Raw genomic sequence first — 27,492 nt, 5'->3', positions numbered from 1 at the left:
AAAGCCATAAAAATATTAGCTATTTGTCACTTATATCTTGTTGTCTTATTCTCCCACAAAATAATTTAAGACAATTTTAAACTATAAAACAAGACACTTAAAGGACAAAAATAGAACAATAACAAGAAAAACAGTTAAAAGAAGTATATATTTAGTAAAATTCTGGGGAAATTTCTGAAATCATAGATAAAAATTAGCTCTGTGCATCAGAGCCTCAAGCAAATGATGATCACCATGGGCAGCAAAGAGTTGAATAAGGAAGGTCAGCAAAGACGAGAGGTCAGACATAAGAGAAGAGAAAACCCAGAAGCAGCTTTATTTTCCATCTCAACTTCTGCCCTTCATTGGATTCACTTTCCTATGTCAACCCAAACTCCAGTTTCACCAGCATCTGGAGCAGAGGCCCTCCTCCCATGCTTCTCCCTGATCCTGGCTCCCAGGTGTCCTTCCTCCCGTCTGGTAAGGGTGCTCTCCTTCCTCCACCCTTCCTCCAGGAAGGACGCCCTGAGGAGCACGTGGTCTGAGCCCGTGTCCTTCTCAGGGAGAGAGGGTGGAATACTTGTCAAGCTGCTGGCAGGTCCACGCAGATGCAAGCGGCAGGGTGGAGAGGCTGGAAGTGCTCACAGGAGATTGTAATGCACCCTCTGAACATCCAAATGGGGTTTCCCACTAGGAGCAAAATTAGGGAGACCCCAAATGTAATTGTTGGGACCAGTCTGTTACAGAAATGTCCCGTCCTAAGGGATGGTTTTGGCGGGGGAGAGGTAGCCTCAGGAAGGAATGATGATCTCAAATGAATCTCAAGTGGATGGATGAAGCCAAACTACTTCTAACTGACGGCAACGCACGGTGACTGAAGAAAGCCTTCAAACAGAGGGTGCATGCAGCCCGTTATGAGGGAGTCAGAAAGCAAGGATGTGGCCATGTGGCCCCAGTCTGTCCAGGGGAAGGCCCGGGACTCCCCATGGAGAGCACACTAAGGCTCCCACCTGCCTGGGTCCTTGGCCCTTTTGGCAGCTGTATCTCTCATGGGACGTGACCGATTTGTCATTTTGGTCTCCATCTGTGCTGTAGGGGCTGCCGAATAGAGGCTGCCTGCACTGTCAAAAGTCCACTTTGTTTCTCTTCGACTGCAAGTGGATGAGCATTACAGGCCTCCGGTAGACACAGACACCCTGAGGGAAGGTGCGGGACCAAAGATGGTGACAAGTAGTGTGCAGATTTTACCCCAACTGCTCCTGCTCAATGCCCGGGTTATGGATGCTCCCTTTCACTGAATGGCCCTTGGTCCCAGAACAGGCATTGTTCACTGGGAGGAGGAAGAGGCACAGAGGGGTGGTCAGGCCTCAGCCATCAAGAGTGGATACCAAAGAGAGAAAGGTTTTCTGAGCCCCCTTCATTTACCTTCTAAAAGCAGAAACTAGAAGCCCAAGGTGATATACTGCCATGATGCTCCGACCTTCCAAAGATTTTTGTAAGAGCATGAATCCTTGCATTAAGTCCTAATATGCTGATGATATCGAGAGTGGTTTCCGTTTCTTGAATTCTGATCGACAGACTCATCATGAGCAGTCAAATCCAGCCTGCGGCGGGGTCAGGCTCCTTGGACCTCATGAAGGGCCTTGCTCCAAGGGTCTCCCTGACGTTTTCCGGAGCTTGGTTAGTGGGAATTTTCCCCACGAGACTGGAATATGAAACCCTTCCCTGTGGGCGCCTGAGCCAGGCCCTGGGGAGCTGTCTTCTTAGATAACTTCTTATTTTTCTAACCACATACGGCAAGAGACGTACCATATGTGGCAGATAACATGGCACAGTAGGCAATTACTCTTGTTATGACCATTTACAAGTGAGACTCTCCTGAGGGTCAGAGTGTTTATGGCTCATCTACCGTCTCAAAGTTGGTCCTCGATGGAGCCAGCGGGGCCCTGGCCACACCAGCTGACGGCTGAGGTGTCTCCAGCAGCTCTGTCAGTGTGCTACTATTTCACACGGCACTGTATTTCTTGATTGAAGAATGCTGCCTATCTATTATTTTAAATCTATATTTGCAAGTTTGACTAATGTAAAAAAACCCAAAAAACTCAAAGAGAAATATAGTTTTAAGAGGGGAAAAAATGACTAATAATGGGAGAGACATAACTAATATATTGGATTTAAATACAGTATTAAATTCCACCATTTCTTGTATAATAGCGATGTGTGGGAACAGGGAGAAAACCTGTTTACCATTTGTTATGCTTTCACACTTGGCATCTTAGGAAATGTCACTTTTCAACAAAAAAGCTGTCATCAATTTCAGGTTAGAAGCAGTAATGGGTAATTAACTTTATTATTCAAAGAGACTAGAGTTTTTGCTTATGGTATTCTATTAACCAAATGAATGGTTATATATTTAAAAGTAAAATAAAAAGGATACTTAAAGTTGTGGGGTTTTAATTTCTTATAAAATATAGGGAGTATTTGGGTATTTTTATGATGATTCTATTAAGGAAAAGGAATATGACCTTTGACTTCCTCCAGTAAGAGCAGGTCTCTCCCTGCGTGGGAGCAAGCTCTGTCGCCTGGCTGGGCAAATCCAGGTGGCGGATTGTGGCTCAGCCTGGCCAGCTCCCGCTGATAAATGAAACTCTGCAGGGAACATGCTCTGTGGCAGCTGGGTTAAACATTTCAGGACATAATCAATTTTCTTTGTCAGTTTCTCTGCTTTATCTGATTACAAACTCTTTCTTCTCTAAATTTCACTTCATGTAATAATCAGACAGGAGTATGATCATTCATCACCTGCTCCCTCTGTAATAACTTTTATTCTATAGTGTTTAATACAGGCCAGCATCCCAGGAAACCTGCTTCCTGCGACCTCTGAGCTAATCATCATCTAGCCGCATGAAGCCTCACTTCTAGAGAGCGTACGCAGGGAGGGGGGTGGGACATCAGACCCAGACCACCTCATATTTTCCTCGGCAAATAAGCAGAGTTTGCTTCTCTCATTAATAGTTATTCTTGATTGAGGGCCTCTTAGGTTCTAGGTCCTCTTCATATATGATTTTGTCTGAATTATTGCAACCACTCTCCAAGGTAGCTGCTGTCCTTACTTTTACAGAAGAGACATTTGAGTTTAGTGAGGTTATGTAACCTGCCCAGGGTCATGCAAGTCTGGTTGATTCCTTTTCACCTCCGTACCCAGGTGTGCCCTGGCTGTTTGTACCTGTTCCTGGTGCCTGCGGTCCCTATGGGAGTCACTTTCTCTCTGCCCCAATGCCCAGTCCCAACTTCAATCCAAAGCGAAGATCCGTTCTAATTCCTGCCTTCCCTTGGCTCCTGTGGCCCTTCTGGCTTCTCTCTGTGCCCACCTTCCTTCTCAGCCACCGTACAAGCTTCCTGGGGACAGAGGCCCTTTGTCACAAGAACTCTGGTGCATGCCGGACAGTCAGGACACACAGGCACCTGCCTATGGCTCCTTCCCCAGTGACCGGCGTCAGCACCGCTGCGCCTTCTGAGGTGAATGTTAATCTGTCCTCTCTGTTTTAACAGTTGCCTCAGCTTCTTCTTGAGGTTTGTGCTCTCTTTCTGGAGGTTACCTTGAGGTGTGCTGTTCCCAGTAGGTTCTCACAAGCCTTTCATTGTCCATTAGTTGGCAGGGCAGACCTCAGCACTGTCCCAGCGGAACCCCAGACACGCGGTGTCAGGAGCATCTTAAGAGACCAAGAGAATGTGAGTCTGCCTGAGCGTGGCTTTGGTGCCTTCCTTCTCTGGCAAGTCTTAACTATGGGAGAGAAATTTCCCTCAAGGCAGGGCACACTTTCGCCAGCTCTTCCTCCCCTTTCTCGGCCCCTAGTAATGCCCATCCAGAAGATGACTGCTAGGCCATTGCCTCTGGTCTTCCATCAAGGATTCATGATCACCTGGTCCAGATCTTAAGATCCCACTGCCAGTATAGTCTCTAGGTTTTCTCAGAAAGGGCAGCATGGGATTCAGGGCAAACACACCACTGCACATCATCAACAACAATACTTCCACCACTACCACCACCAGCACCACCACCACCAACACCAACAACACCACCACCATCAACAATACCACCACCAACAACAACAACACTAACACCACCACCACCAACAACAACAACACTAACAACACTACCACAACCACCACCACCAACAACAACACTACCAACAACAACAACACTGCTGATAACATCACCACCACCACCACCACCACCAATACCACCACCACCACCACCACCACCACCACTACCAACAACAACAACACTAATACCACCAACAATAACAACAATACCACCAACACCAACACTACCAACAACAACAACACCATCATCAACAACAACAGCAACACTACCGATAACACCACCACCACCACCACCACCAACAGCAGCAACAGCAGCAGCTGGAAGAGTGAGATGCACCATTTACTAAGTGGACCCGGGCCTTTCTCCCTCAGGGCCATTTTGGACGTTTTAATCTCACCTGCCTTCCATCCTACAGAGTTCATCCTCAGCCCTGGGACAGCACACCAGCTATCCTGGTGGACCCATCCAGGCTGCAGAGTGCCCATGGGAAAGGGGCCTCGTGTTGTCTCCCCAGCACCTGCCTTGTCTGGTGCTGTGCTGATCAGTCTGGGTCAGAAAAGAAAGAAAAAGTGTGAGCACCACCCCTCCCTGGTCAGTATCATCAAGGAAAAAGACGGAGGCTTATACCAAGGTCTGGCCATTTTCCTCCAAGTTCTTCACTCCTCGTGTCCCCATTCTCCAGGCCAATTGCTCCCAGGCAGCAGAGCTCAGGGGAATGGGACGCTCGGTGCCCACCCAGGAGCCTTCTCACCTGCCCATGTTACTCTGAGAGGAACCTCAGAGCCCGACCAGAATATGCAAACGCTGATGCAGCAACCCGACCCAGATGTCCGGACATCTGTGTCTGGCTCCTGCTCTATGGAGCCAGGACAGGAGCACAACCCAGGTGGGGCAGCCGATCCCCCAGAACAGACAGGCAGGAGAGCTGGGAGCAAGGCCGGAGTCCTGAGCAAAAAAGGTAGCAAAACCCAAGGCCAGGGAAGCCGGGCCCAGAGCCGGCTAGTCTGCTGTGACAAAGTGCCCCGGATTGGCTGGCTAAAGCAACGGGAATTTATTTTCTCCCAGCCTGGAGGCAGAAGTCCAAGATCAAGGTGTCAGTCAGGCCGTGCTCCCTCTGAAGGCTCTAGGGACGGTCTGCCCCTGGCCCCTCCTAGCTTCTGGTAGTTCCGTGGCTAACAGCAGCGTGACCCCATCCTCACGTGGCATCTCCTTGTGTGTGTGTCTGTCTCTGTGTCCAAACTTCCCTTTTTATAGGAACTCTAGTCACATTGGCTTAGGGCTCCCACCACACTCCAATTTGGTCCTGTCTTCGTTACTTACATCTGCAACAACCCTATTACCAAATATGTGCGTCCCCATTCTGAGGCACCGGAGGTTAGGAGTTGGAGGAACAGTTTAGTCCATAACAAAGTTCACCTCTGAGGAGAACTTTGTGAGTCCAAGGTGGGGCGTCAATGAATGGGTTGGGGTAGATGACTCGGGAGTAAGGTGACCTTTCCAAGGGGATTGGAGGACTGCCTCTCAAGGCCCAGGTGGAGGGCACAGGGAGATGTCCCCAAGGCAGTGAAGGGGCCGCGTGGTCCTGACGGCTGGGCGTGCTGGAAGATCTGCAAGTTTCCTGCAGTTCAGAGTCACAGAGCAGGCATTTCCCGAGCTGGCTATGTGCTAGGAGCTGGGCATATGGTCGCTGCCCTCCTCCCCGCCACCCCACCGGAAGAGCTCACAGTTATATGGTTAAATGGCAACATTTTCATAGAGCTCAAACACAGTTACATTACTTTTGCATTTGTCTTGAGCTAAACAGAAAGCTGCAAAATGGCGAAACCATTAGCTAGTGATAAAATTGCAGAACAAAAGTTGTGAGGTGTCAACTTTCTGTTGGTTTAAAAACAAACAGTAACAGGCTGATACACATAAAGCAGTGGGGCGGGGGTCCCATCGAGAGGGAATATGGGTCATGGTGTCAATTTGCATACGGTTTTACGTTTAAAGAAATGACAGTGCTATTAGGCTCTGCTGAGGCCAGGTGGTAGCACATTTATGTCTCAGTTTCAAGACAGAGCATCTCTGCTCAATGCTACCCAAATGTGTAATCATTAATTTGCAGGTATTTGTATAACAGAGTTTCTTAGTAATAGAGTTAAGTTTAATATAGCACATTTTGTTGGGAAAAGCATGGGTTTTAGAGCCAGACAATACCTGTCTCATGCTAGCCACCACCCCCTGTGCCATCTTAGATGGGAAGTTAGGCCTGCTGTTTCTGGTTGGCACAATGAGAAGGTTGTAGGGAAGCCGGGAGACCTGGTTGGAAAGTCTGAAAAGGAGAGTTGGCTGAAGGCAGCCTGCCCTGTTTCTTGAAATTCTGACTTAGGGAAGTTGGCTGAAGGTGGTTGCCCCTAATTTGTTCCTTGGCCTTTCCAAACAACTCTGTGCACGTGCAGACCCTCAGGTGTTTACCGGAATCTCTATGCTTAATCTTTAGGTATCCTTGCTTAAAGGACACTGCAGACACATGTGTCCTCCCAAGATTACTTACCCTACTGATTGTATCTAAAAGCTAAACTTTATCTCAAACTGCTGTTACAGTAAAAGCCTGAAGAGGCAGGCGATCGAGGCTGTCTGGTTCCTTTAGCCAGGCAGTCCCTTAGCCCTCTCTTTCACAGCAATCCTGTGTCAGAGTATCTTTCATCCGTCGCTCAGGGTCTGCTGGTCAGCCCCGACAGAAAGTAATAAAAATCTTCTGGAATTTTGATGAGGATTAGACAAGATAACACATGGAAGACCTTAGCCCAACCCCGGCACACAGCAGGCATTAAAACAAAATTCCAGGGCTTGCATCTGTCCCCATTATAGTTTCACAGGAGTTTTGAGGGGCCAGCGCTAAGAAATGGGAAGGCACAGCTAGGGGCCCAGCACAGAAAACTGCCATAAAAGGAGACAGAAATGGGGAAACAGAGGCACCAGAAAGTGACCAGTGGGCAGCTCATCATCAGAGACCATCGGAACCTGTCGAAGTGAGGCCATGAAACCCAGAAGGCTATGATGGGCAGGTGTGTCTACTTCCCAAACATCTTTGAATGCTTCCACTCCAATCAACCCCACTGCCTGAGGTCTAGACACCTGGCTGAGCTCCTTCAGGTTCACTTAACTCATTTCCTGCCTCCTTTCCTTCTGCCCATCTACTCCTCCTCTCTATAGTAAGAATGCAAATCCAAGCTCATCCAACTAGCCTTGCATCCCTCCACGACTGTTAGTTGCATAAAGTCACCTTTCTTCCCATGGTTCACAATCAGCTGGCCTCCTTGCTGCCAAATATGCTGAAGAAACTCAGTTCCTCCATCCTACCAAATTGCATGTGGTCTCTGGGCCTTTGCACATTCTGTTCCCCAAGCTGAGAACACTCTTATCCCTTATTTTCTTTTCTGGTGTCTTTTATTCTCCTCTCAGACTCCTGATTTTACCCGCTTCTTCCTCTAGGAAGACCTCCTTGCCTATCCGTCTAGTCCAAGACTGAGTTGATATCCACGCTAAGTTGAAGGCAGCTCACACAGTAGATGGCAGGCAGTGGCATTCAGTAAATGTTTGCTGAATAAATAGATCTACCTGGCAGGGGAGATGCAGGCTCGATTAGCAGATAATGTGGAAATAATTTACCCTGAAGTTCATACTTAGTTTTTTCCTACCTGTGTCAGTCAGGGTTCCAGCAGGTTTACTGAGATGGCTCAGTAACCCAGGAAAATCTAGGAGAGTGTGACCAAGGAACTTTTACAAAGGTGTGAAAGGTCAAGAGATTCAAGCAAGGCAGGGAGAAAAACCTGCCCTGGGACTAAGGACTGCAGGAAGCCACCACCTCCTGGACCGACAGGACAAGCAGGGAAAGCTACAGGACCTCAGGGCTGTGGAAGGAGGAGAGAGCTGCTGGGCGTGAGGGGTGGTCTCTGGTAGAGGAATGCAGCCACTACCCATGGGGCCCCCTCTTCTGCCCTCCCTTCTCCCATGCTTTTATCGCCAACTCCAGCAGGCCACCGGGGGACCAGGAGCCCTGTTGGCTCCGAGCGAAATGGGTGAGGAAGGGATGTGATCAGTAAGAAGAAACAGAATATCCAGTTGTGCTAAGAACCTAATAACCTGTCTAATGACCAGTCCTAAACTATTACAAGTAATGGATTCCACCAGCTGGTGTTAAGGCTTCTATCTTTTGGAATAAAACATGTTGACTTGTCAATTGAATAGACATTAAATATAAATAATTTTTAAACTATTTTAATTGAATTAAAAATATTAAGACTTTAAAACTTAGTTTGATTTGGACTCAGTGTCTTATTTGCAATTTAATAAAAGTCGCTTTTCAATTTTAATTTAAGTTTTAGAAACCTGCTTGGAGGCTTGTCCCGACCTGAGGTATAGCTCAGCCTCCACTCCGCCAGTGAATTTGACCACCACCAAATAGGCTGGAGTCTGAGCAGAGGCTTGCCCCTGAACCGGGAGGCACCTCTTTCTGAGATGGGGGATATCTCAGCAGGGTCAGAGATGACAGTTCCCCCCTTGTCTGGCCACTAGTCGTGGAATTTAGGTGTTGGGCCCAGCAATAGCTCGCAATTTGAGGGTTCAGATATTGTCATCTGGAAGATGTCAATACGGAGTCAGGAACAGACGAACACTTCCTAACTTGCAAATCCACAAATAGCGCACCTCCTGTCTGCCGGAGCCGGTGTGCTGTGCTAATTCAAAAGTCAGACAGCGTGCAAAGGCTCCCTGTGTGTACGAAGCGCTTGCAACACCATCTGCCTCTGTCTGTGTTTAGGTGCTTAGTTTGTTAGCTCCGAGTGCTAACAAGTTACAGCTGCAGGGGCGAGATACTACCTAAGCCTCATTTCACCCCAAGCAAACCTAACATTCAAACAAAATTAGAGGAACTGCAACAGAAGATGTTTACATGTGCCACCTCCTTCATTCTCCACCCAAGTTCAAGGTTTTCTCCCTCAGGGGATCAGCTTTGAATGGCCACACCTTTGTGTAAGGCAGTCCTGCTCTGTTTCAGGACTGCTTTAGGAGATCATGGCATCTTTGCTTAGAGCTGGTTACCGCGACCTTAGCTGGGCAGCACACGCATAGTGTGTGGGTGCTGTGAACTGAATGTTTGTGATCTCCCAATGTGATGGTGTTGGGAGGTGGAGCCTTTGGGAATGATCAGTTCATGAGGATGGCTCCATCTAGGTGGGATTAGTGCCTTTAGAAAAACAGGCATGAAAGAGATGCTTTCTCTCTCTACCATGTGAGGACACTGCAAAAGGTGGCTGTCTACAAGCCAGAAAGAGGGCCCTCACCAGACACTGGATCTACTGGTGCTTTCACCTTGAACTTCGGAGCCTCCAGAACTGTGAGAAATAAATGGTTTGAGCCACCCAGTCCATGGTACTGTGTTATAGCAACTTGAACTGACTCAAACAGTGAGTATATGGGGTATACGTGAGACACTATGTTAAAAATTGTTTTCTGAGATTCCTTGAGTGAAACCATTTACCTCTGGTTTGCTACCCTTAAAACTCTAAGAAACTGTGGCTACCCAGAAGAATTGGCCCAAATACATATAAATTTTGGACTTCTTGTTCCTTTCTTGGCTTTTCATTTAGAATGGGGTTTACAGAAGAGCAAATTTGAATAAGAGATTTGGGGAGCAAAACTGGGGAAGGGAGAGGGAGGAAAAGAAAGAGGGCGCTCTCATGGGCCAGCAGAGAAAGGTTCCCTCGAGTGGCTGGTGCAGGGAGAGGAAAGGAGTCCGGTGTGTGGACGCTGGAGCAGGTGGGCCACAGCCACAGAACAGAGTCAGGACACCGAGAGCTTCATCTCCCCAGTTGGTGGGGCCCAGCTTAGCTCAGTAGAGGCAAGTGCAGGAACCGGGGAGTGGGGATTTGTCATCAGGACCACAGAGGTGCTTTGGGGAGAGCAGGTGCCAGTACCTGGGGAGCTTGCAGGCAATGTGTCTGCTGGGCTTCGGCTTCTTGTGAAGGCCTGAAGGCAGGACACGATTTAGCCAGCCCAAGACCAAACTGCAAAGAGAGAGGGAGGACATTACAGCTTGGCAGTTGCAGAGACTGGCCTCCACCCCGGTCTACACTGAGCAGCTGTGACCAACACCACCACTGGTCTTCCCTGGACTCCGTTTCTTCCTCTGTAAGGTGGGGATAGTAGCGCCTCCCTTGGAAGGCTTTGCTGAGGACTACAGGTAGTGTGTGCAAGGGACACGCACATGGCGGGTTCTCAGGAAATGGTAGCCATCGCCGTCATTAGTGCAGGAGGGGTGAACTGGATGGGGCAGGCTCTCCAGAATCCACAGTGTTTGCTGACACAAAGCGGGAGGTGTAAATGCTGTCAGTCGTGTATGCTGGCACAGTTGTCATTAAGCTTCATTGTGTCAGGCGGTCTGTGAGCACAAACATGACCAAGCCCCGGGCCTCCCTGGAGAAACTCCACAGGCAGGTGAAGATCCTGGGTACACAGATATCGCCCTGCTCCTCCTTCTCTCCAGACTGCGCAGTGTCTGGAGAGATGGGACAAGGAAAGCAGTAAGTAGCTAAGCAATTAAATAAACAACACACCCAAATAAAGGTCTTCATGATAGGAGCCAGCCTGGCCACCAGACACTCAAATCAAACACAGTAAGTGTAACTTTCTTTAACCACCACCTTCCCTGAGGTCCCAAGTGTTCTTCCATAACGGGGATTACCCATAATCCCTTAGAAAGCTGTCTGAGACTCACATACTGCCATTGCCAACACGGGATGCTGCCTGGTCTTCCAGGCGGGACTACAGCTTGGATTCCGGGGCAGGGGAGTTTCTGAGAGGCCTTCCGCGGGCCTCTGAGGCCGTGGTACTGCAGCTGGCTGTGAAGGGCCCCAGCGGAACTTGCCTGCCTGCCCACACACAGGCACAGGGCCTCAAGTGTACAGTCCTGGACGCAGGGCAGAGGAGAATTGCTGTCTAGTTCTCGAGAGCAAGGGCCATGCCGCACCATGTTTCTGTGTGCAGGCCAATGCAGTACTGCTGAGACTCGGACAAGAGTCTGAGGGCCCCACCAGAGGACCCGTGCTGCTTGTCACCATCATACAGATCACAGGGCCCAGTGCTTCTGCTGGCTCGGAGGACTCTGTGCATCACTCAGGCCACAGGCGCCCTTCTCCAGTCTCTTCCCCAGTGCTCAAACGCTGCGCAGATTTGCAGGAGCTGCACGGTGACACCAGAGGTCACTGCAGAGTACAGGCAGGATTTGAGTTCTGGAAGGTTATAGATATAGAGAAATGCAAATTAATTAAGTCGTCAAATCCTTCCTCTTACCATCAATGTATAGGTTCTTTGCGCAACAAATTCTCGTTTTTCCGGGGGCCCATTTCTTTGCTTCTCCTCACGCCTCCATTCCTGGCCCCTGAGCACGTGCTGGCTAATCTGGTGTTCACCGTGGAGGCTGGGGAACATTTTGTGTACGGAACTCTCAAATGTGTGTACTTGTAGGTGGGAACTTAACGTGCGAGACAGTGACACTGAGTGTCAACCTTGGCAACTAGATTGACATTGAATGCTAGAATTGTAAATGGCTTTATTTTTTCATTTTTTCACTGTTCAAGGTTTTTTGGCATTTTAGTTGGTATGACACTTGGACAGTTGGCTGTATTATTTATATGTATATGTTTCTTTTTACATTATATGGCAATGTACACTAATCTGATACATATAGTACACAGAACAAGATCCTTTGGGTCCTTGCTGGTTTGGTTCAATGGATAGAGTGTGGGCCCAGGGTCTGAAGGCTCCTGGGTTTGATTCTGATCAAGGGCATGTACCTCGGTTGCAGGCTCTATCCCCAGCCCTGGTTGGGGCTCGTGTGGGAGGCAACCAGTTGATATGTCTCTCTCACATTGATGTTTCTCTCTCTATATCTCTCCCTCTCCCTTCCACTAGCTCTAAAACTCAATGGAAAAATATCCTCGGGTGAGGAGTAACAAAGACCCTTTGGAACAGTTATGCACATGACATGCAATATTGGATTTACATTGGATCCCAGGATGTCATTAATTAGAGAGAAAAAAGTTGGACTATGCATGTTGAACCACAAGTTATATGACCCAGTGGACACACATCTAGTTTGAAGGGCAATGTAGTGTAATGCAGCATTGGCAGTGGCGCCGTTGAGGAGGTGGAACTATTTCACACAAGATAAGGATGGTCCAGCATCAGGACACAGATGCAGGGTTTTATGAACCATTACTATTTCTACCTTTAGGAAAATGATGTTTTTAGTCACAGATCAGATAAAAGGGACAATATGCACAATCTCCAACTAAAATCCTGCTGTAGCCTCGACAGTGAGGTCGTAGGGCATTAGAAGACTTGAAAACTGTAGCTCTTTCTGGATCCCCCAAAGTTATCTGCTCTCTTCTTCAAACGGGCTCTTCCTCGGGTGTCAGTGTCGCCTTCACAACATCAGAGGTTCCACTCTGTCCCCAGAGGAAGGAGCACTAAGGAGGACGTCTTCGTTTATTCCATGGAGACCCGTAATCATGGTGGAAATTGTATGCACCCGCCTAAGATTCTTCATCATACTTCCTGCCAGATCTGCCACAGACGGGCCAGTGGCCCAGGGTGTGTAGCCTTTCAGTTTGATCACCTCATAGGCACTTTCAACCACCTGTTTGTGAACTTCTTTCCGCTGTTCCTTATCTGCATCGCCGCCTAAATCAGGGTGCAGATCCTTTGTAAATCAGGGTGCAGATCCTTTGTAAATCAGGGTGCAGATCCTTTGTAAATCAGGGTGCAGATCCTTTGGGGAGACACCAGCAACATTCACTCCACTCCACACAGGGACACTAGAATCTCCATGCTCCCCAAGGACACACCAGTGACAGCTTAATGGGTGAACTCCCAGCCTCTCCCCCATTAGGTAATGGAACCAGGCTGAATCCAGATTGCAACCACTTCCAATAAAATGGTTTTTGAGAAAGCCACATAGGTCAAGATACTCACTGGATTGGAAACAACAAGCAAATTGCATTTGGGGTGTATTTCACAGCATTAGGAATGATGAAGTTAAAGATGTTCACGTTACACTGGACCAAATTAAGACGGCATTCTCCCTCATGTTGATGTGCCCCAGCTGTGGTAATAACCAGCTTGGAGTTTGCAGTCTCACTGTAGTCTCTGCCAGAGACAGTTTTGGGAGTTCTAAGGAAAAGGCTGCCATGTGGAGACCCATCATCTCGCCCTTCAGTTTGTCTTCCATGACATCAACAAGAGCAAGTTTATCTGCCACATCCTTCATTAAGATACTGATGGCTCAGGCATCCAACAGCACCAGCCCAACGACTGTAATCTTACTCTGGGGGCTTCGTTCTCCCTGAAGAAGACTCACAGTCAGCTGCTCCTTGAGCGTTGCCGCACTGGATTTAGAAACAAAGGAATGGATTGCACAGCGGGTGGGTGTCAGATCCAGACTAAGAGGCAGCTGCCCATGTCAAAGACTTTATTTTTACAAGATTTAACCTTTTTTTTTTTCAAAAATATAAATAAAAATTCCAGTTTATTTAAATAATTTTGACTTGTACTTTTGATATCCATGAATTATGATCTACTTGCTTTTAAAATTTCACAAATGATTTTGTATAGGCTAGGAACAAAATAAGTGTTTTGAAAACTAATTTTCATTTTTGATGAAAATACATTCAAATTTTAGACACTCTGAATACAACTTCATATGTTTTTTTCAGTCCTTTGAGTCATTGAGCACGAGTGCAGTTGAAATTGTGACAGGTTAAAGGAAATGCAAAAATGGAGCTTAAGAAGAAAAACAAGACATTAAAAAAAAAGAAAATCTTGGAAGGGATAGTCTGTTTAAATTTTTAAAAACTGGAAACAATAAAATTTAGCAGCCTTCTAGTAAGCATGGCCCACATAAAATTTACAAACAGATGTAACCAATTCTTTATTTAATGAAGATTTAATTACTAATCAAGACAAAGGAAGTGGATTAAATAAGAAAGAAAACTGTTCTATATAAATCAATAACCTGAATAGGTCCAATGTGATCTCTGAAACTTCATATTCTTACCACAAGAAGATTTAATTACTCATCAAAAACAATGAGACTGTAAGTGAGCCTTCGTCCCTGCTCTTGTTAGGGCCCGAGAAGTGTGAGGGGCAGTCCTGGGCCGCCTACACTCTGGCTGCAAACCTGCCTGGGCTGGGGCCCGAAGCATAGATCTCCATGCTCTGAACCCAGCACTTGCCACCAGACCAAGCTCACTGGAGTGATACACAATTTCAAAGTCCCCAACGCAGTGGCTTACACAAAATAGACTTCAACAATGCTTTTTAAATTTACTTTAAAATAGTCCACAAGCTTGCACTCCCTGGGATAGGAGGAAGAGTCAATTATTCCTTAAATCAATATCTATTCAGTGAAGATGAGGGCCTGGCTTCCTGGAGCTTTACCTAGTAGTCGAGTGGAGAAGGCAGATGTGATTCAAAGACTCAGGTAAGGCAACCTACAAAGAAACACCACCACTCGACAGAGAGAGCCTCCCGAATGAAGGACCAGGTGGCTCGTGCGCCCTCCTGCTCCTGGCTAGCCTCTCCTTCTCCACAGTTCTCTCCCCCTGTTCCTGGCACCTTCCTCTTTCCTCCCTCCCTCTCCAAGTAACCCCTTTGGTTATAGGTGGGATGAAATGTGAAATTCTTATTAGGAAGTGGCAGTATGCAAATGAATGGAAATTCAGAGAAGAAAGACAGCTTATGTTTAAAAAAATAATCATCATGATGAATGTTCTCCTCAGAGAAATAAGCTTGTGCTGCAGTGTATGAGCAATGGCTGCCTGAGGCAGCTGGGTGCAATGTGGTTTCCGAGATTTTCATTGGTGCTGTAAAAAGAAAACATAAAAACAGGCTGTGAGAAGGGAGGGAAAAAATAAAAAGCTGGAGCTGCAGATGGGTGGAAGTCTAACTGATTCCTATAGAAATAGAGCATTTAAATTAGCTTGGCATAAAAATAATCAGGGCTGTGGGGTTGACTTACTAACTATATTCCCCACTGCCTGATTCAATTTCTGTTTTGAGAAATCCAGCACGCATCCAGGTTCCTCCAAAGGCCCCAGCCCAGCTCCAGCCTCAGGAACTAGGGCTGCGGATGCTGCTCAGCAGTTGGCACATGAGGGCGGGCTCGACCTCACACCTGGGCTTTTGACATGAGTCTTCCTGTTGTCCCTGCCTGTCCCAGCAAGATCCTGGGTTTCCTTCTTCATGTTATCTTGCTGCATTCCTATAGAAGTCCAGAAACCCTGGGGCCTTTTAATTTCATTTTATTTTATTTTAATATTTTTCCCTGAGATTAATTTCTATAGTCACACAAGGGAGCCCAGGCCCAGGTTTTGATAATTAATAAATAAACAAATAAATATTTTAATAAAGCTGAAAGTATAGGGTCTCAATCAAGAAGGCCTTCTGCTAATCAACATACTTGAGTTTGTAAAGTAATATCCTGGGTATAAATGTGTACCAAGACATGTGAAGATAAGAAATGTTACATTCCTCCACTCTTCTCAGGCAATTTCTACCCACTGGGGTGGTGGCAAAGCAAGCCTCTGTCCCTGTGAGGGTGACCCATCACTAGGGCGACGAGAGGCTCTGGGGCACCTGCGGTCCTTCGGAGAAGTCCCTGCCCTCCTCTGGGCCGTTTGCTTTGTGCCGGGAAGGAGGGCTTGCTCAGGGTCAGTGCTGAGCCATTCCTGCCCGAGGGTAGGTCCTGCAAGCGGGGCGCTGACTCCTACTGTTCTTGGTCCTCCCAGACTTGGAAGGTTCTACCGTCCTGCCACCAGGGCAGCTCCCTCACATCCCTCAGAGCCTTCCTCCTGTGGGCACCCAGCTGTGGGCACTATAAAGCTTAACTTTGTTGTTGTTGACATTATGGTAAGCAGAAACAAGCCACTCAGAGAAAAACAAATATCACATGATCTCACTTATATAAAGCTTAGCTTTTAAAGACAAACCCTAACACCTACATGCGAAAGAATGACTGGGGGTGGCGGGGGGGGGGGGGGGGTACAGGGTTTCCCTTTTGGGTGCAGAGATGAGGCTTTGGGGCAGTTTCAGTTTGTCATCTCTGATCCCTGATGAACCTTCCATGACAATTTCAGATTAATTTCAAAACATTGACTGAGTGAGGCTGGTACCTGCCCACCTCCATCACACCACCATCACCCCACCATCTCAATCACAGCTAAGTCTGAATCACAAGGGGGTGTTGAGGGAGGGGGAGCAAACAGAGGCTCAAAGCTTTGTTTCCCCAGGTGGGCCATCTCCTTTTCTTGTCCCTTTCTGGTCAGGGGAGCTGGAGTGAGTGCCTGCTGCCTATGGCAGGGTGTCCTCAGCCTTGCAGGGCGGGGTAGGGTCTGGGGGCTTAAGGGAACCAACACTAGGCTGACTTGGCCCAGCCTTGGTTCAGGTTTCAAGGAGAAGGAGTGAGACTTGCTACCTTGTGCAATGACACCATCCAAGAAAGTTGCATAGATATCAATTCTGGGAAAGTATTGAACATTGACTGCTTGGTTTCTCCCCTCAGGGAGGTAATGGAGGGTGTGCCCAGGCCTAGGGAAGAATTGGGAGGGTCCCGCTACCAAGGATGCCACTCGTGGTCTAGCTCCAGCCTGGGGATTCAGGGATGAATAACCCACAGTCCCGGCCCTCGGGAGCTTGGCCTCAGGAAGTGGTTCGCCAGTGGGACAGGGGTGCTACCAGCATTCAGGACAGGTGCATTCCACGCAGTGGGAGGGGTGGCAGGCCTGCCAGCCTCTGTGGCATGTTACCGTGGGTGGGACACAGGGATCTCCATCTCAGCTAGAGGTCCAGTCAAGCCCAGTGTCAAGGAGCACAGAGCTGGTTGTGCAGCAGGTACTTAATGAGAAATTGCTGTTGGACAAACCCCCATGATGCATACAGTGCACCAGAGGCTGGGCCAGTCCTGTGCCCCTGTCAGCAGCCCTGTGAGGTGGGCCCCATCGCTGCCCTCTGTAAATGAGTCAGTGAGTGAGGGAAGAAGGCCCGGGGCTGTGTCAGGGGTCAGGCCCACAAACAACCCAGTGAAGGCCAGTCGTCTATTTCCCTTCACCTTTATTTTATACTAGTGGCCCGGTGCACGAAATTTGTGCACATTAAAAGGGAATTAATTAGAGGAAATACTTTAATATTGCTATTTGCCCTTTCTCTATAATAGAAGTGTCAGAGATGAAAGAAAATTAGTAAAATATATATGAACATCTTCCTCTTGGCAGCATCTGAGGTACACCACGGGACCTAGAGTCAAGTCCCCGCCCACCACCTGCACGCGCTTCAAAAATGCAGGAGACCCAGATCTGGCTGGCCCCACCCCCATTGGGTGAGACCCAGACCAGGCCGGCCCCACACCCATTGGGTGAGACCCAGACCTGGCTGGCCCCACCCCCATCAAGCCCCTCCGGGTGGGGGCACAGCCTCAGGTCCCCCAGCCTGGTGCCAGGTGGGGGGCGCAGTCTCAGGTCCCCTGTCAAGCCGCACTGGGTGGGAGGCGCAGCCTCAGGTCCCCTGGCCTGGCACCGGGGTGGGGGCCATGGCCTGAGGTCCCCTGTCAAGCCCTGCCAGGCGAGGGGCATGGCCTGATGTCCCTCGCCCCGGCCAGGTGCCATGCAGCCTCAGGTCCCTGCTGTTCGGTCATGATGTTATGGCATCCTGGCTAATTTGCATATTCCTCTATTATTTAGATAATTTCTTCTCATGCTCATTATTATGGTGGAATTATTGCGGCAAGTCTTGAAGATACTAAAACACAGTGTGTTACCATTTTAAAGCCAAGGCTTTGCAGGCCAGGAAACAGGGAGGCACAGATGAAAGGCCGGGGTAGGACGAAGAGCTGCATCTGGGCTCTTGGAAAAGAAGATGACTCTCATAGCCCAAGTCCGATAGTCAAGCCAATAACAATATTATCACCGCCGGTAGTCAGAAGATCGTACTAAAGGGGATTGGGCTCCAGGATTGCCTCCCAGGGACATGATCAGGACAGAGCCATGGAACCTGGAGGTGTGGCAGAGTCCTGACAGGCCTGGAGGAAAGAAGACCTGACATAGAAAACAGGAAGAATGTCACCACTGCTTCTCCCATGGCAGTTTTGGACCTCGGCTTCGCTTTTCCAAGCTGAGACAGAGCTCGGGTCAGAGGGCATGAGCCTCTCTCCGCCCTTGCTTTGTACTGAATGTCTTTCATGCTCGAATGTGCTTCCAACGCCTGACCGTCACGCTGGAGGGCGTGGGCAGAGGAAGGCAGGCAACCCAAAGCCTGGGCTGTGCCACCTCACTGCCATCCGTCTGAGGAGCTACCGTGACTGTCCTGGGGACCCTGGGACACTTCATCTTCTGAGCTCCATCAAGATCAACGACTGCTCTCCTCAGAAGGACGTGTCACATCACCTTAGCCCCCCTTTCCCAGGAGGACATGGAATAAATCTGCCCTGGTCGTGGTGACCGCAGGTGCCCGCGCCCCAGGTAAGCGAAGGACCTTTGTTTTCTTATCCAAGCAGGAAGTGGGGTACTGAGACCTGGGGTGCTTGCACCAGGCCTGAACTAAATCCAATTTTCATTTGGATTTGTAAAACCCTGGGGAAAGTACTCAGTGTCCTTAACCTCAGGTGACGCACGTAGCAAGATGGAGAAAAGCATAGTCAGCAAAATTCTTTTTGGGATGACACACTAAATCTGTGTGGAAGAAACACACTGTGGTCAGACATGACACCTAAAAACACCTGCCTAGGAAATTGCCTTCTAAAGAGAGTGGGTCGTGTTAACTGGAAGCCTGGCTATTTTGTGGAACGTGTTGGACACATCAATACTCAAGACATATTTCCGAGCAGTGGGGAGAGCCACGGCCAAGACCGCCCTTCAGTGCCCCATCCGCCTTGCCTGGCCGGTGCAGCCTGGAAGAGCCTCTGGAGCATGTGGTTTGCTTAGGATGTTGCCATCTCTAAGAAATCTTCAGCAAACCTTCCCTCCTTCTCTGCTCTAGGGCGATGGGATTTAGTCCAGGGATTCCAAGAGATGCTGAGGTCTGTGCTCAAGTTGGTGTGGAAGAAACGCTGAGTGTCTGCTGGTGGCTGCAGCTAATAACTAATCACATACCGAAAACCTGGCCCAGAGGGAGCCTCCACACACGGTGTCCGTGAGCACTTTCCCCATAAGGAAAACGAGTGTCTCCCTCCCCCTTCCTACCCAGTGCTGCCTCTCTCCACTCCCAGCTGGCCGGAGTTCACTGCCTGCACCACCAACGGCCTGGCGTCCACACTGGGCTGCAGAGAAGGGCTGCAATGTCCAGCGAGCAGGAACGCAGGTAACCCCAGGCCCAATCAGGGGCTCAGTCTTGGCTCCTGTAGGGGATCTTCTGCCCCCTGCATGCAGTGCAAACCAGTACCTCACTAGGCTGGGATGCTTGTGTGGTGCTGCCGCCTCCAGGCAGTCTGCCCAGAGCTCCCAGGCGCCTGTCTGAATCCTCTGACCTCATCACTCTTCCCTGAGGAGGATTTGCCTGTCTGCTGCACCTCCTGTGTGACGCTTTTTAATTTTCTCTTTGGTTATTTTCATGCTTTTGACATTTTTATTATCGCACACTGTTTGGCTTGAGCAACCCGTTCATCCCAACATCTTGCACCGGCCTCGATGCATGCTTCTCCCCAGATGCCCTTCAGACTCTGGCATAAGCACAAAACTCCTTCCCAAAGAGCTTTTGACAAGGATTCTAGAAGCTTCAGTGCCCAGTCCCTGAGGATGTGCTGCAACCTTGAGTGGTTTATGCCTCTCTGAACATAGCTGGGCACAGCGGGCTGGCATGCAAACCCTCACCTGATCTTTAGAGCTTTATGACTGGGGTGACCACGTGGCTTATTGCCCAAGCTGGGCACACATAGCGTGAACGGGGGCACTATTCCGAGTTGGCCAGGACAGCAGACATAGGGAGGGTTTTCCCTAGTGCTCGAGGCCATGGACAGCATGCTTGTCACATTTCCACCCCCGGTCTCCCCAGCTGACTTCATTAAGCAGGATTCTAACTGCAGCCCCATAGTCTCAGAACTGTTCCTGAACTACACTAGCCTCTAAAGCAAGATAGTGTGCTGTTACTAGGAACATAGCGTACTGGAGCTAGAAGGGATCCTTTTACAGACGAGGACACTGAGGCCGAATTTACCTAAAGCTATTTGGTGGCAGAGTCAAGACCGAAACACTTTTACATTTTGCCCATAGCCCTGGGACTCCCATAACAAAACCCTTGTCTCCCAGAACTCAGGACAGAGCTTTCCTTAAATGCTATTTTGAAAATGCCATTACGCTCAATGGCTCCTCCTCAGCTTATCTGTCTGCTTCAGGTAAGTCAGTGTCCACTCATTTATTCACTCATTCGTCAGGCTGAGAGACAGGAGCCATATGTGCCTATGCCAGCCCCGCACAGGGGACAGCTGCCTGGAGGGATCTCAGCCGCCACCACACCTGGATGCATGGAGTGGAGAGGCTCAGCCCGCTAAGGGCAGCGAGGAGGGGCCACGAGTTTCCCTGGAGGCCGGGTAATGTTTAAGCTGAACCTTAAAACATGAGCAAGTTTTTCATTTGTTTAGGTTACAGCTTCTGGATCGGGTCAAAGAGCCACTCCCTCTGAAATCACGAGGAGGAAGGAGGAGTGCTAGAAGTCAGGAATTTCAAAGATCAAGATTATTATTTCAAGTTTAAAAAGAACATGTCTCATAACTATATGCCAATTAGTTTAACACTGAGCTTAATTTTAAAATCTAGAAAATTTTAAAGAACTGAGTGAGATTGAATGCATAGGCTTTAAAGTCAGATGGACCCAGATGCATATCAATATCTTTGGCTCTATGTCCATGAATGACTTTTTGAAGCTAAGTTTTATCATCTGTGGACCAGGGATAAAAATATTTATCTCAAGGAGTCGGAATTAAATGAAAATGTGAAAAGTACTTTGCAGAGTGTCCAGCACGGAGTAGATAGCCGGTAAAATATGCTATAATATAATTTACAATACAGTATATACACATATACCGCACATAGCCCTGGAACTGAATATATGGTGAATAATTAGGAATGAATTTGTGTTCACCTAGAACATGAAATTAATTTTATGTTGGTGTTAGTATAGCTGTAGACATTTGGTGTTAGTATAGCGATAGACATAGTAAATCAGGATTTTAGCAGAGAGGTTAATGAAAATCTCTAATAACATCTTTGTCTTTATGATGGGAATTCTAGATAGTGATTAACTCAGGGGAGGGCGGAGTGGAGCAGATCAGGGGTAAGTACAAAGGAGGCTTCATCTATATCTGTAATACTTAGTTAATAAAATAATTACAAGGACATGTGACAAAATGTCTGGGTGAAGAGTGCTCACTTCTCACCGATAGCTTAATGTTTTCAACAACGACTTTCCCCTTAGAAACGCTTTAAGCACCTGCAACCTGACTAAACCAGTTGTCTTGGTCTGTTAGGGCTGCTATAACAAAACACCACAGACTGGGTGGCTTATAAATTACAGAATTTATTTCTCACAGTCCTAGAGGCTGGAAGTTCAAGCTCACGGCACCAACGTGGTTGAGGTCTGGTGAGAACCCTCTTTCTGGTTTATTTCTCTCGGTGTCCTCTGGGGTCTCTGATCAGAGACTAATCCCATTCATGAGGGCTCCACCTTCATGACCCAATCACCTCCCAAAGGCCCCACCTTTTCATCCACCACATTGGGCATCAGGATTTCAACATATGAATTGGGAGTGGGGGTGGGGGGGATGGCAAACATTCAGACCACAGCACTGCTCTTGGTTGAAACTGCTCCATGAACAACCCTGGAAATGTTGTGATAGAATCTATCAGATAGATCATCATATTTTGAAAAATGTTTTAAAATTGAAAATGAAGGTGGTTCGGCAGATAGCATCATAGAGCCAGCGGTAGCACTGGGATGGAAGCTAAAGCAGGAAGGAAACATTACATTTGACAGGCAGCATGTCCTTAGTGGTTCCTCGGAGGAAAAATGACATTTTCAACTCATCAGAAGCCCCGACTCCCTGAACCTCATTAAGATGAGAACATTGCCTCCTCCAAGAACTGTGGGCAAACACTCTCCTAGAATGCAACCAAGACTTACAAGAAACCACGTTTTACTTTGAAAGTAAAATCTCTATTTAGTGAGCATTTGTGTTGCCAACCATATCAGATTGACTCGATTTTATTTTATTTTTCTCTTTCATAACTAAAACACAAGTTAAAGGGATCTAAATTTTATGCAATATGACTCTGGCTGTCACAAAATCCAAGATCAGTTTATGCCTGCTCTGATTTGATATGTCTGAGATCACACATTTTTTCCAATAGGGCTGATATTCAAGGAATAAGCTTTGAATAATGTCTTCGGAATAGGTTCACTTGCTGTGGGCGTACCTACCAGTTAACTATTGCCTAACAAACCACCCAAACTCAGTGGCTTAAAAAACAGAAACATTTATTATTGTTCATGAGTCTCAAGTCAGCTGGGCAGCTCTGCTGCTCTGGGCCAAGCTTTGCCGATTTGGACTGGGCCCTCCCTGCCTCTTTGCTCAGCTGCAGGTCCAATGGGGCAGATGAGTTGGTCAAGGATGACTTCATGCCCATTAGAGGTGGCTGACTGGCTGTTGGCTGGGGCCTGAGATATCTGAGGGTGTACACGTGTGCATTGCAGGGGCATGAAGAACAGGGATCACCACCAGGGGAAAGATGTCACATGTCATGTCATAGGCCTACGGGGAGGCCACTCAGGACAAATGTGACCTGTTTTGCATTTTGCCTATTGTCCTGAAACTTCCAAAATTAAGAAGATGGACTTTGAAATCAGGAAGGCCTGAGTTAAAACCTAAATTGGGGCAAGATCCTAAACTTTCTGAACCTTAGTTTTCTCATCTTTGAAATGGGGATAGGGATACTGACCTCCCGGGGGTAAGATTAAGTGAGATATGTACATAAGCCACTTAGCATGGTCTCTGGCACACAGTAGATGCTCAGTAAGTAGAAGAAACATTAGCTCTTTAACCTTTTAGGGAGTTAATGGCTCACATGACTCTAGACCTCCCAGGGTCTTCCTTTTTCTTTGGCACGTACATATGGGTGCCTTAGTATGATCGTGAGTGCAATGGGACCCACATTCTTTTTATATTATCATTAACAGAAGGAGGGGGTTCTAGTTAAAGGGCCTGGTAGCAGAAGTACTGGGCCCATCACTAACCCTGAGACTGGCCCCTCAGAAAGAGATGGAACGGAGGCAGTAGCTATCCTGTTTGGTGAGATTCCAGCCCTAGTCCTGGTGCCTTTCAGGAAATTCTCAGGAAATAGAGATCTGATTCTTCCCTCCTGTGTCCACTGGCTCTGCCTGGGGGAGCAGCTCAGACAGTGCTGCCCAGGGTGAGTTTTGAACACAGGTGTGCAGACATCTGTCCAAGGTGATGCTCCACAGGTGCCGGGCCCGGGGCCCTCAGGTCCGCCCCCGCTGGTAGGTTTGCAGGGGCCCAGAGCAGAAGCTCCGTTCCTCTATTTAAGAATGTGCTCTCGAGTGAAATGCACCATCCCGGGGGGAGGCCGTTCTTGGAGTAACAGACAGCCCATCAGCGTAAATGAAGGACTGAGATCTGCCCCAGAGCCACTAGACATCCGTGGAGCACAGCTGGGAAATCACTGCAAAAATCTAGGCTCTCCTCTGTCAGCGCTGCTGGAGCACATCCTGGAGGCACAGGTCCATGCTCACTGAGGGACCTCCTGGGTCTGCTCAGTGCCACACTGACAGTCACACCCATCCTGGCCCTGCCACCTCAGCCCCTCAGCATTTTCCTTTCTGCAGAGCACGTCTGAGTCAGACATAAAGCCATTTCACCATAGCTGGTAACGGATTCTAGAACCTTCTATCAAAGGGTTGACCATTTGCCCTTAGGCAGAGATCCACAGGGTGGTGTGCAGCCAGGTGCCAGCACCTTCCCAGCACACACTCCAGCCTGGAACCTTCCACGCTGCCTTCCCTGAGCTGGTGCAATGAGAGTTGTGAGCACATGGCAGATTGGGGGTTATTTTTAAACACCCTTGCTGGGAGGCAGCAGCGACCTTAAAGTAGGTTGTCTCTCTTTTTCTGACATTTCAGTTTTCTCATAAAAGCATTTATTTGTAGAAACAGAGAATGCTAAGCTGCAAAAGCACCCACGTTATGCAAATGGCAGATGTTGGATGTCTCCCACGTTGACAAAGGGAAACAGGACCAGCTGCAACACACCCTCGGGGTGAAGGGACAGCTGGCTGCCTGTCTTGAGAACGGCCAGACCAGACCGTCTGCAGAGAGCATGCTCGCCTCAGACCCAGGAGCCCCGGGGACCAGGAGCCTGAAGACAGCGACTCATGCCCTGACCCTTCAGCAGAGGGGGCAGGTTTCCTGGGGGGAGGACACCATCTCCACTCGCCCCAGCCATTCCTGTTGCTGCTGGTTGTCCAAGAAAGCCAGTGGCATTTTTTACCCTCCCCTGGCTGAAGTGACTACACTTTCCTGTCCTATTAAAAGAGAAGAGATCAAAGGAGTCAACTTCCACTCAGAGAGCCAAGAAAGATGAGGGATGCCTGAAGGTTTGTACGAATGCTCAGGACTGGGACCTCTGAATAATAATCATAGCACAGCAGTGTACTACTATAGTATACTAAAATACTATCAACATGTTTATTAAATAATATATGTACATAATATATAAAGTGAGACAATGACATATTAATATACTATTTTATACTATAATCAATATATTATTGTCATTTTGAGTAGTTCTGTAAAAATTTCTTAGATGCCTTATGTCAACACTGCGCCAGACACTAGGGGTCCCAAAGGGTTACAGTGTAGGGAGATGCATGAACAGGACTTTCAATCAAGCATCAGGGAGCCACGGGAGGGCGCAGGACGGAGGCAGGCACGTGGCCAGCCAGGGATGGAGGCAGGGGCTGACGTCGTGCAGCAGTCTCCTGTGCCAGTGCTGGCTGGAGGTCCCGGGCTTTTGAAAGAGCCGAGCACAGGAGAGTCCTCTCAGACCTTAGTCCCCGACGATGTTCTGTCCCGTGCCTGGAACATTCCCGCTGAAGGCCCCACTTGAAGTCCCAGCTTGATTCTCCCAGGAGATGAGGAGCCCTGGGCTGTGTGCCCAGCTCTTCCCACGCCCTTCTGTCTCAGCACTTGGCACGTGGCAGGTCCTCACCGCTCTGCTGGACTCTCCCTCTCCCACTGGTCCATGGACCCCAGTCGGCTCATCACTTCTGTGCCCACGGCGCTGAGCAGAGTGCCTGTCGCACAGCTGGTCGCCAACATGTATTTCTGGAACGACTGCGTGAAAAGCATGAGAGAAGGTTGGTCTGCCTTCAGCTCAGCTCACCAAGATTCCCGCTGCTCCTCTGGGTTTCAGGCCCAGAGCCACGGGAGCCCTTTATGCTTTCAGAGGCAAAATAAGGAACTCGATGAGTGGGGGAGGGGGAGTGATTTGTTAAGTTGATGAGTATAGCTTTCTTGCAAAATAGAAAATTCACGAATCAGAAAAGCTCATAGTCTCATTTGACGCAGGAAACGGTCAGCAGAGGGACCAAAAGAAAGAGTTCACTTTAAGACAGACTTCAATCCAGAGTCCCCAGCAGCCCAGCATCCATTCTTGAGCCCCCTCAAGCTTTTGTGCAGCTTGGTTTTGATTTTCCAACATCACCGAGAAAGGGGTGACTATCCCACCGTGATGTTCATGAACGTTCGTGAACTCAGAGCCTGACTCCGATGCCTCGGAATCTGGACTGGAACAAACACCCGCACAGACGACTCACCCTGGGAAACAAATGCTGGTGAGACGAGCCCATGAAAACCCCGGAGCTCCACAAATAAGCGTTTGCACTACCACTCTCTTCTCAGCAAGGACCCTCCCACCTCTCCTACGACCAGATTTGTTCTGACCCAGATGTCCCGGGCCTGCTTTGTGGAGCCACCAACATAACAAGGCAATAAACTGAAATGCAAACCGGACATTTACAAATAAAAACCAGCATCTCCCCTTTATCCTGCAGGAATCATAATGAGCCAGGCACTGCCCATCTCCAAAAGGTGGACCGACGGGTCCTGGAACTGACGCTTCCCTTCCCTGATCCACATGTGATAAGTGGACTATGATTCCAGCAATTTAATTCACTCACCTCTTACTGCTTGGAGCTTTCCTGAGCATGATACTAGATACGACAAAGCCAGACCATGAATACAGATTCAGAGATGAAATGTTGGTGCTCTTCCTTCTCTAAAGAAAGGAGTAAACGGGCATTTTTAATTGTGCATATCGCTACATGTGCCTGCATGCTTCCCTTAAAGACGTGGAATGTGAATGCTTCTTTGAGGATATAAGTTAAACTTGTTAAGATTGTGATGACCATGTCTTTACTCCCAAGAGGACCTGGGAAAATTGAGAAAGGCCTTATAATATTTGTTACTTCTTGTACTTCTTGCCATTTGGTTCCTATGATGAAGGGCAAAGAAGGATTTAAAATCAATTCTCGCCCTAACTGGTTTGGCTCAGTGGATAGAGCGTTGGCCTGCGGACTGAAGGGTCCCAGGTTCAATTCCGGTCAAGGCATGTACCTTGGTTGCCGGCATATCCCCAGTAGGGGGTGTGTAGGAGACAGCTGATCAATGTTTCTCTCTCATCAATGTTTCTAACTCTCTATCCCTCTCCCTTCCTCTCTGTAAAAAATCAATAAAATATATTTAAAAATAAATAAAACCAATTCTCACCATTTTTCATTAATTATCTTGGCTTTTCTGTCATATAAATGTGCACAATCATTTTTCCTCTGCTTTTTAAATATTTATACTTATTAATTCTGTTTCATGATATGCAGCTTTGGGCAGCTGATGTTGAATAATAGAGGTGCTAGGAGGGGAGACCGTAGACGTATTTTGAGTCCTGGGTCCTGAGTTCAAGACCCAGCTCCGAGCCTTCTTAGTCACGTAAACCACTCAGGGCCCTGCTCCCTCAGCTCAGAGTGAAGGTGATGCTGCCTTCCTTACAGTGTGTCCTGGCGCATAGAAATAGTATCCTGTGGGCAGGGGGGTAAATTAATGGCAGCAGTCGCTGTTATCTTCATGGCGACTGTAGTTACACTTCTCTGTTCCACTGTTTTTTTCACAACCTCCAAGATTTCACATTGAGGATGCTGTTGGCTGTTGGGGCCTGTGTGTGAGCTTAATCCCTCCTCCTCCTTGCTTCCAGAGTTCAAGTTAATTGAGAACTAGACATAGATCCTATAGGGTATTACCATGCAGTATTCATT

The 27,492-nt window shown here is 48.2% G+C and overlaps 1 pseudogene; it reads right to left on the bottom strand.

Moving 5' to 3' along the window:
* Window positions 1–12,378: 12,378 nt before the first annotated feature.
* Window positions 12,379–13,508, bottom strand: LOC129149895 (L-lactate dehydrogenase A chain-like; annotated as a pseudogene).
* Window positions 13,509–27,492: the final 13,984 nt, after the last annotated feature.

The sequence above is a fragment of the Eptesicus fuscus genome, chromosome 7 (assembly GCF_027574615.1).
Source record: "Eptesicus fuscus isolate TK198812 chromosome 7, DD_ASM_mEF_20220401, whole genome shotgun sequence".
NCBI classification, from domain to species: domain Eukaryota; kingdom Metazoa; phylum Chordata; class Mammalia; order Chiroptera; family Vespertilionidae; genus Eptesicus; species Eptesicus fuscus.
This window is presented reverse-complemented; position numbering and strand designations above follow the sequence as displayed.